We start from the raw sequence: 9,396 nt of genomic DNA on the forward strand, positions 1-9,396 counted from the left end.
AGACCATCCAAGCAAGAAGTCCTGTGCCTGGAATGCCTTATACTGAGCCTTATATTGGGTGCCATCAGCAATGTGGCAAATATAGGGATACGTCATCTAGCAGAGATATAAAATCATCACTTAGAACTGGCTCATCTTTGGCTCTGATATACCAGGCTCTCCTTTTTGTGCCTTGTCTAGACAAAACTGCCCAGAGGGTGTGGGAAGAGATGGAGGTAAAAAGGATAGGTAGGTGCTTACAATTGCAGACAGTACATATGCCTGCCTTTTTATGACATTTACTAGATAACTGCTATATTATGTATTGACATGTCTTTAATCATGTCTCTGTGTAAGCATAAATGAGTCTTTTGGGATCTGTTTTGTGTTCTATACACTCTTACATTTTTCCAGATCCACAGTACATAAAACCAATCAAATACCAGTGTTGGTTGTTTTAATCATAGGGGCATAGCAACTTTTACTTTTAAGACTTGTCAAGCCAGAAATTAACTCATTTTGCCCTGTTATTCAGATTTAGTCACTGCCACAATTTTATTAATAGCATAATAATAATGTACAAATGCCTTAACTATTTTTCTGCTTTATTTCATTCTCTGTGCCAATCTGGTAAAACCTCAGTGATATCAAGGACTGAGTGTACCCTGGAAATTTAAGCATTTTTCTCCTCCAGCTCCCCAATAAAACCAACAATCATCTTTTCCCATCAGGTTTTTAAGCAAAATTTGAACTGTATCATCTAACTAAAATTGTAATTGATAGTAGGGAATTTGTTTTCCTTTGTTACCTGTGAGCTTTCCTCAGGAATAGGAAATAAAAATCACAAACACTTACCTGTTAATGCCACTGCAATTCTAATCATCCCTGAGCAGTATCGATCATATCTTCCCCACTCTCTTCAAAAAAGAGTCCTTATTCTGGCACATGAGGCTATGTATAATCTGGTGCTCAAATACCTCTCCGACCTCCAACCCCCCACCATATTGCACTACTCTCAGTCACTAAAGTACCATGCTCTTTCTCTTTTTAGAATCTTGTATGATGTTCTCTCTGCCAAGAATTTCTCTTTCATCTAGACAGTCACTAACTACACATTCTTTAGGGGTTAGCTTTGGTGTCATCTCCTCCAGAAAGTCTTACTTATGAGCATAATAACCCTTGCCCTACATTCTGGGCCATATATCCCACTAACTGTTCCCTTAGGACCCTGTGCCAAACTCTATCCCAGTACCCTTTATATGTGCTATAATTGTACGATACTTCTCTGTTTTCTTGAAGGCCAGGACTATATTATATTTTTTATCTCTGGATCTCCAACCTCTAGAACAGTGTCTGGCACAGATGGGTGTCCTGTGAATATTTGTTGAATGCATGTTTCAGTGAGAGCATTTTGTTAATGTGTGGGAAACCATTTATTTTTTGTGAAAATTATTTTGTATGATAAAATCCTTGAAGCGTAAAATCCAGACACATACAGTAATGCTTACTAATCTATTTAAAATATTTTAAGTATTATTTTAAAATTAATAAATCCAATGATCTAGTTTTAAAACAAGTGTGACCATGTTGGATCATTCTTAACAAAGACGCCAGTATAATCTTTTTATAGGGAATCAACTTAAGCCCCACACAGGTCACTTTAATTGTGTCCTCTAGATTAAGAAGATGAGCTATTCTGCCCTGTCCTTGTTGCTATCCCTTCCTCTCTGCCAGGTTAAAATTTTAATGGGTATTTAAATGCATATCTTTGAAATGGTGACTGAATTTTGACCAGCAATTTATGGTCTTGTCACAGAGGGCATAATCAAGAAATCAAAATCCTCTCTGTCATTTTTGTCCAGTTGTGCAAATCAATGAGCATGCATTGCTTGTGTGCCTTCAGCAAAGCAGGCATTTGTGACTGCAACTCTGAATAGAAGTTTTCCTGTTTACCTTTTTATCACTTATTTAAGTTCTAAGAAGACAGACCTGGCCATTTTGTTACAGAATGGATGTTTTCAATGCAAAGAAAAAAAAAATCACAGTTTTGAGTTTTTACAATGTTTGCCCCTTTTCCCAGCAGGGATGTGTTTTGAGTGCCAGGAGACAAAAAGTGTGGCCTCAACAAGCAGAATTTTAAAAAGAACATCATTTTCATTATGTAGTCAATCTCAATTACAAGCAAATGTTTTCTCTGTGGAGACTCTTCTCCTTTCAGGGCATTATGTGAGCCTCTTTTGTGGATTGAGAGAAAGGATCAGTGGTCAATAGGGAGCAGAGTGCTGTGTACAGTGGATTTTTGTATCCCTCCGTCTCCTACATAATGCGTTTTGTCAGGAGAACAGCCCGCCATCCTGAGCAGATTTGCTGAATTAAAGAGCACAGCGGGGATAGGAAACTTGTTGCTAGGTGACTGACCGCCGCTGCTTGGCGGGTCTGGGCCGAAGGTGACTCTCTGCTTTTCTTCCACTACTTAATCTTGCCTTTTAATCTGCATCTATAATTAACTCTGTTAATGCCACACATCCATTTGTTCTTCTTTACTGCACTTCAGGCAGCCAATTTATAATTATTTAGTCTTTTCATTCAAACAACAAACTATTTTTTCTCCATTAGCGTCATATGAGGTGAAATGTTCTGCAGTCAAAGAAAAATGTAGACTCAGTAGATATTGCCTCACTTCCTGTGAGAATTTTCAAGGTATTTTTGCAGATCTGAATATAAAATACATCCTTGAGGAAACACTTCTGTTGGCCATTATCTCTACAACTTGACTGGGCCTAATTAATTGAAATGTTCTTGGTGACTTTAAATTCCTCTCAGTGGTGACACACAAAGTTAAAAATTACTTTATTTCTTGGAGGTTATATAACAGTTCAGCACATGATGTTGCCTCCAGTATCGTTGCAGGATTTATTCTCTGTGGTTATTATCAGCCATGGAGCCTGGACATGGATGCAAAACCTAGGGATGCAAAAAAAGGAGGGACTTTGCAGAACTGATTCTAGCTGCAGCATTTGGAATTCAGCTTGGCTGATGTCAGTGGTTCAAATGTGGTGCTGGACCTGGTGGGAGAACTAAGGTGGCTCTAAAGGACCAGTTCTGTGGCATGATTTTCAACACTGTTCCTGCCTAGATGGCTCCACCGCTGGCTCACTGACCTTCCTGGACAGTCTATGTGCTCAGACATAATCTAAGAACTAAGAAATGCAGGTCGATAGGCCTTGACCTGCATCTCTGTATTCATACAGGCAGTCTGGTGTAGTTAAAAGAAGTGGCCTGGAGACTGACTGCCTGAGTTCAAATCCCAGGTATACTACTTACATGTTGTTTGACCTGAGGTAACTTATTTAACCTCTCTATGCCTTATTACCTTGACTCTGAAATAGTACTAATAATAGTGGCTGTCTCATTAGGGAGTTATGCCTCATAGGATTAAATGAGTTAATGTATGCAAAGCAATTAGTGCTTATCAGCTATTATTATATTGGCAATATGATGAAACAATCATCTGACTTGTTTTTTACGTGTCTTAAGACAAAACTGCATGCCCATGGTGAATAAAAATAATAAGACATGGAGACTAAATAATACCTTTCACTTAGGGTTTTTATAGCAGTTTAATCACATGATCTCATTAATCCTCCAACTCTTCTAGTTTTGCAAATTCTTAATCTGTGTACAGAGACAGGTTACCATAACAAAGATAGCATAAATGCACATTTTTCTTAATAATCTATATTTTGTGTGTACCATAATGCTATACTACAGTTTGGATTTTTAAAAAATATTCAATCTGACCCATTTAAATTAAGGAAAGGCAGGTTATGCAGGCTTTTATCCTAGACATATTTGGAGAGCATTAGGCTGTAATTAGACTAACTGGGGCTAGTTGGAGGTTGTGATTGCTCTACTTCAGTGATGCATAAAAGCATCTTGCGTACAGAGAATTAGGAAGCCAGAATAAGGACCATTAGGATGTCATTTACTACATTTTCATTTTATCAATTTATACTCTTTAATGTGAAGGCCTATTTTGCATCTTTTATGAGGGTGTTAATTCTTTGCCTTTGACTCTCTTTAATACATGTCTATGAAATGTGGCTGCCTGCAAATCTATACTTGTGTGATGATGGAGGCGAGATTACATTATTGGAGAAAGTGGGCCTAGTCCATTGCTCCCTATCACACCAGACACAACAGGGCAGCTAGGAAACTTTTATTCTGAGAGTGTGCTAATATCCCCAGTTTCTGATGAAGAGCACCTGAACCTATGCAACAAATTGAGCCAGACTCGATTTCAGGATATTGCTTCCTTATCTTTCCTATTGACCAGCAATAATAAACTAACATAAAATAACATTCGAAGCAGATGGCTCAACTGAGCACTCATGTCTTCATAGATTATAAAGAATTCCTATTTTATAAGTGAAGAAAGTAAGCCCCATTGTTGTCTTAGCTGCCCAAGATGATTCAGTGATTCTATAGCAGGAATGCAATGGAGCACAGATACATTTTCCTTTAGGCCACGTCCACGAGACCTCTATGCTAGGTCTCCTTGCTGATTCAAGCATGCCACAGTCAATAATAAGCTGTTTCTCCTCTTGTTTTTGAGAAAGGCTAAGTGATTATCTTAACTGAATTTATAGAACTATTTCACACTTTATTTGGACATTTTTACAAGATTTTGTCTCCAAATATAAATAATCAGACCGTCTTTAAAATTGCAGTCAGTTTGTGAGGCGCCATAGCCTGTTTCTTAGTTTGCCAGATAAAGCACCTCAGGAGGTGGAAGCTCCAAAAGGGCAGAGGTTGTGGGAGAAATCGTGTCTTCTGGGTCCACCACTGTAATCCCTGCATTTAGTATAAGTGCTTGGTACTTGGTAGAGGTTCATATCATATCTACCGAACAATAAATTAGTGAATAAATAAATTAACATATAAAGGAAAAGCTGGTATCCCTAGGATTCATTTTTTTCCTGGTAGTTTTTAAAGTGATTAAAATCTAACTCTTTAAAACAAATTTGAAGAATTACTATAAACTTGACTTTAAATTTTCTCATTTTCTCTCCTCCTTTTTAATAAATTCTCAACTTTTCAGTGGACAGTGTAGAGATTTGACTGGTCATTGGTTTAAAATTATGAAGTAAAGTGAGCTCAGTAATAATAACTTATCAGTTTAATTTCTCTATATCCATTATGGGATGAAACAAAAATAAAACAGGTAATTTTAGAACCTTTCTATTTATTGCCTTTCCCTAAGGAAATATAACTAAAATTATAACATGTTTTGAAATCAAAAATTTTGTCTTACTCTCTAATATTTAAGTGATTGTGATCATTAAAAATTAATAAAAAGGTCAAAATTTATATTTAAGCTTGAAAGTCTAGAAATTATATATCTTTTCCTGGTTAGCCTGATGACTATTTAAAGAAATGTAACAAATAGTTATAATTATGTACCAGGAGCATTTACTAAATTAGTTTTATCATTCTAATATAATTAGGGAAAATTAGCATCAAATAAAGCTCATTAATAAACTTTACTATTTGGTGGCTGATTATCTTTGATTTTGCAGCAAAAAGGGAGTCTTTTTTTTATTTATTACTAAAAATATGCCCTTTAATTAATAAGTTTGGCTAATTGACATAGGTATGCATGAGAGCTATGCACTAATAGGAATATGAATATCCCTTTTTCATTTGTTAAAAACCTGACAACACTAATTATCAATCATTTTTCTGCAATAATTGTTTGCAGTTGTTCTCAGAAATTTGTGAATATTTGTTTGGATAAAGCTTTCTATTGTGCGTTTTCCCCTATATTTTATGTGCTTCATGTTAACTTAACTACTTTTAGTATAATTCTATATCAAATAAGCAAAGATTATTTAGATTAAAAAATGCAATCAACAGGGAAGATGTTTTGTAATGGTCTTCCTTTTAAAATAGAATATATCTGATAATTTGATTCATCTCATTACATGGTATAAACTTCAGTCGCTAAGATCTTGGTGAAAATTCACATAATAATAAACATATTTGAAAATTATGTTTACCATTGAGCAAACCAGACTAAGCAAGTGGTCAAACTTAAGACAATACATGCAGCATTAAGGGCCCTCACAGAGCTTTATCACAAGTAGAATATACCTATTTGTTTTACTGCCTTCAGTACATAATGCTGGCAACCAATCAAATCAAAAGTTCAATAGCCCTTGCCAAATATGTTTCTTTTAGAAAGTTATTTTTAAAAGATATAATTATGCTTATTTTTCTTATGTTTATGTGATTTTATAGTTATTATATAGCCAAGAGACTTTAACTTTTCACAAAGTATTATAACTCTCAGAAAACCTTGCATGCTGATCATTAGATCCAAATAAAATTATACCTTTTGCGTTTAATTTTTGTTTTTTGAGACATAGTCTCACTCTGTCGCCCAGGCTGGAGTGCAGTGGTATAATCTTGGCTCATTGCAACCTCCGTCTCCTGGGTTCAAATGATTCTCCTGCCTCAGCCTCCCAAGTAGCTGGAACCACAGGTGCGTGCCACCACGCCCAGCTAATTTTTTGTATTCTTAGTGGAGACAGGATTTCACCATGTTAACCAGGATGGTCTTGATCTTCTGACCTCGTGATCTGCCTGCCTCAGCCTCCCAAAGTGCTGGGATTATAGGTGTGAGCCACCATGCCTGGCCTTACTTTTAATTTTTTGTTTACTCCTTAGAGTGCTGTGTTAAGTGTTTTGGATAAAGTGTGGAAATAATGAGGCATCTATTGCACTGTAAGACAGATTGCGATCCTAGGTAGACACTGTACAGTTCTTTCATTATTTCCTTTCCTCCCTCAGAAATATTTATTGAGATTGGGAATCTTCTATGTGCCAGGCACGTGAAATGCTGAGATCTGAGGTCTCTCTCTATATAGAAAGCAACTTCTCCAGTCATATTTTTTTCCTAGGCCTCTGATATGGTTTGGCTGTGGTTTGGCACTTCCACCAAAATATTAACATTTCTGGTTAATTGGCAATCCCTCAGAAGGCTGAGTGTTCTTGAAAGGAACATCTCCTCAAAAATGTTCTTTTTTTTCACACCAAGAGTGCAACGAACTTTTCTTTTTCAGTCTCACTCTTTAGCCCAGGTTGGAGTGCAGTGATGCAGTCTCAAGTCACTGAAACCTCTGGCTCCAAAATTCAAACGATTCTCATGCCTCCCGATTAGCTGGGACTACAGGCACATGCCAATACACCTGGCTAATTTTTGTATTTTTATCTTTTCTTTTTTTTAGTAGAAATAGGGTTTCACCATATTGGCCAGACAATATTCTGGCCAAACAAATTCTGGCCAGGCTGGTCTCGAAATCCTGGCCATCCATCTCGGCCTCACAAAGCGCCAGGATTAAGGTGTGAGCACTGTGCCCAGCCAATAAATTTAACATAAATAAATAAGAGGTATACTATAGGATGCAGATTTGGGGAGGAGCAATTCTAAATAGTCTGCTTCAGTGGAAGATCCCTAGGGTCTACAAACTGTAGTTGGAGTTAGTTCTGTTACATGAGTTTCAAGAACTTAGTCATGTATACATACAAAGAGTCTAAAGCCTATCCTTCTCCCTCAGTAGATTGTAATCTCTTGAAGAGCAGAGTCTATATTCCAGTACATGATAACCCCACAGTAAATATTTGTTGAACTGAATAACTGAAGGATGACTGATATTAATGATAGAATAGTAATTATGAATTTGCAAAAATTAAATAACATTACCTTCCACATCACAGATGAAAATTATACATTGAAAACCTATTATGATTCCATTACACAGAATTTGTTCCTACCTATAAATAAAACTGCCATTGTCAGAGAGCAAGGAGAATTGACAATGTTTCTGGAATAAATACAACATTTATAGGTGCTTATCATGCATCAGGTACTGTTGTAAGTGCTTTATGTACATTGACTCAATTAAGGTTCATATAAACCCTATGAGAAAACTGAGGCATAGAGGGACTAAGGAAATATCCTAGGGTCACGTAACCAGGTTTTGAACCCATTCATAACAAAATTGTTTATTGGTAAAATTTTGAAACATAGTTTATTCAAACTGTGTATTTTTTTAAACAACCAAAAGACTTAAATCTCTTATAGTCAAATTTTCAAAAGAAATATCACACTTTGGGAGGCCAAGGAGGGTGGATCACTTGAGGTCAGGAGTTCTAGACCAGCCTGGCCAGCATGGCGAAAACCTGTTTCTACTAAAAATACAAAAATTAGCTGGGTGTGGTGATGCATGCATGTAATCTCAGCTACTTGGGAGGCTGAGGCAGGAGAATCACTTGAAGCTGGGAGGCGGAGGTTGCAGTGAGCCGAGATGGCACCACTGCACTCTATTCTGGGTGACAGTGAGACCCTGTCTCAAACAAACAAACAAACAAAAACCAAACAAACAAAAGAAATATCAAACTGGGAAGTGGTGTCAGTAAGATGATGAACCAGGAAGCTCCAGGTCTTCCTTCCTCAACAAAGACACCAAGTTAACAAGATACATAAACCAGAATACCTCTGAGAAATTGTGAGACCAGTTGAAAAACTATAGCACACAGGCCAATGTAAAGCCAAGAACAGATTCAAGTGAAAGGTGACAGGAAAGTTCATATGCTTTGCTTGCTCATCTCTGCGCCCCCACCCCCATGTGGCTTAGCACAGTGCAACGAGGAGGAAATCCCTCAAACTCAAGCTCCTCTTTCTGTAGTGAATCACACATCCAGTGTTCTAAGTTGTGTGGGAGCTGCCAGAGGGACTAGTTTCTGTCTGGCTTGATAAATCAATGGCATAATTTAGAAGCCAATCAAAACAGAGATAAGCATTGCCACAAGTTAGAGCTACAGTTTTGCAGGCAGATGCCAGGGGAAGCAAGAAATCAGAGGTTTCAGAGGCACTAAAGTCTCTAGCTAGGCTGATTGGTGAAATTCATTTGCACAAAGACTGGGAGTGGTGGCTGCTTTTACAAATACCCAAATCTCAACGAAAGCAAAGAAACAAGGAATCATGGCCCAATCAAAGGAAAAGTAAAATCCAGAAACTGATCTTAAAGATATGCAGATCTATGAAATGCCTGACAAAGAATTTTAAATAGGTCAGGTGCAGTGACTCACACGTATAATCCCAGCACTTTGGGAGGCCAAGGTAGGTGTGTCATTTGAGCCCGGGAGTTCAAGACCAGCTTGGGCAACATGGTGAAACTTCATCTCTACAAAAAGTACAAAAATTAGCTCGGTGTGGTGGTGTGTCCCTGTGGTCCCAGCTAATCGGGAGGCAGAGGTAGGAGGATCACCTAAGCCCAAGGAAATTGAGGCTGCAATGAGCCATGATCTTGCTGCTGAACTCCAGCCTAGGCAAAAACGTGAGACCCTGTCTCA

This window comes from Aotus nancymaae, unplaced genomic scaffold, assembly GCF_030222135.1.
Source record: "Aotus nancymaae isolate 86718 unplaced genomic scaffold, 86718_ANA_hifiasm-v0.15.2.pri h1tg000011l, whole genome shotgun sequence".
NCBI classification, from domain to species: domain Eukaryota; kingdom Metazoa; phylum Chordata; class Mammalia; order Primates; family Aotidae; genus Aotus; species Aotus nancymaae.